At 44.2% G+C, this 1,459-nt stretch overlaps 2 non-coding genes across 2 annotated transcripts; both read left to right on the top strand.

The window, feature by feature from the left end:
• Nucleotides 1-483: 483 nt before the first annotated feature.
• Nucleotides 484-565, top strand: trnas-uga (transfer RNA serine (anticodon UGA)). The gene has a single exon. It is a non-coding gene; the product is annotated as a tRNA-Ser (tRNA).
• Nucleotides 566-941: 376 nt separating this feature from the next.
• On the top strand, nt 942-1,013 carry trnaa-ugc (transfer RNA alanine (anticodon UGC)). The gene has a single exon. It is a non-coding gene; the product is annotated as a tRNA-Ala (tRNA).
• Nucleotides 1,014-1,459: the final 446 nt, after the last annotated feature.

Here is a 1,459-nt window from a genome sequence, read left to right as displayed (position 1 = left end):
AAAAGCATGCAACAGCTTGCTTTGTTGTTGCTGTGGCAGCAAGGTTAAGGCGACGAGCCTGAAATCCATTGGGATGATCCCGTGCACGGTTTGAATCCTGCCAGCAATGTCTATTTGAGGACTTGTTGATGACACTTTGACCATCTTTCCAATCAGTTAACCAGAAAAGTATTTGTTGTATTAAGAGCTATAGACAACAAACGTCCCTCAACAACGAGGGACGTTTGATTGTGCATAAAGACAGCATCTTAGTTCTAACACAGAGAGACATTCAGATTGAAGGTCGATGTTTGAGACAGTCTCTCAGAGGAGTTTATCCAGTGGGGCTGTTGGAAAGCCTACATCAGGGCGGACGGCTGCAAAGCCTACCTTTGCTAAAGTGCTTAATCCAGCACCTTAGACCACTCAGTCATACTAGAGCTCCATGTGATGTCACTGTCTGTGGTCTGGGAGGTTACCGCAAAACTGGCTATTTGTTTCGTTGTTGCTGTGGCCGAGAGGTTAAGGCGATGGATTTGAAATCCGTTGGGATCTTCCCACGCAGGTTCGAATCCTGCCAGCAACGTCTGTTTCAGTGATTACACTCTGGCAGATTTTTTCGACTTTCTTTCTGTCTTTTTGGCAGTTAATCAGAAAAGTATTTGTTGTAATAATCACTGTAGATCATAGAGGTTTAGCTGGCTCCAATCCCCAGCATCTCCACTCAGCAGAGCTTTTATGACACACTTTCCAGTGCATAATCTCGAATAGCAAAAGGTGCATTCCTTGGTAAGTTCGTTCTGTAGAGGTTTAGGGTATGAAGGTCAGCGCTGGAGCATAGCAGGTATGAAGTTCAGTGTTCTATCTACCATGTAAGATTTTACAAACAGCACTGTTTGAGTAGTGGTCTCAATTTGCAAAAGTTACTTTGCTTGGACCTAGTGTACAAGTGTGGAGAGGAAGGGGATGTAGCTCAGTGGTAGAGCGTGTGCTTTGCATGTATGAGGTCCTGGGTTCAATCCCCAGCATCTCCAGTTTGTCTTTACAGAATCAAACAATTATACTGCTGTGTTTAAACAACAGTTGACATAAACTGTTCTTCATTGGCTGCCATTGCCAGTCTCACATTTTCACTGCATTTGTCCAAAGATGTCATCTTGTAGTGGGCATGTGGTTGAGGTGATGGACTAGAAGTGCATAAGCGATATTGTCATTCTAAAAATCAACCACAGTCTGCCATGTGGGCTCAATCTGTCACTGGGTTAAGTTCAACTTTTAACATGTTGTCTTTGCTGTGATTTTACTATTTGGTAACTATGAAGCCGCACCGCTTGATGGATTGTCGGAGAATTACAGCTACTGTAGTCAGGAGCCTCGTGGAGTAAATGGTGAAGTATAGTTCTGCGTCGATTCAACACACACTGCCGCCATCGTCATATTCCACTGAGTCATGTCCTTTAGTCCGACAGACGCTGAACCG

This window comes from Boleophthalmus pectinirostris, unplaced genomic scaffold, assembly GCF_026225935.1.
Source record: "Boleophthalmus pectinirostris isolate CB_2022bp ecotype Guang Dong unplaced genomic scaffold, ASM2622593v1 HiC_scaffold_6, whole genome shotgun sequence".
NCBI lineage: Eukaryota > Metazoa > Chordata > Actinopteri > Gobiiformes > Gobiidae > Boleophthalmus > Boleophthalmus pectinirostris.
Note: the sequence above shows the minus strand (reverse complement) of the source record. Positions and strands in the feature narration are given on the sequence as shown.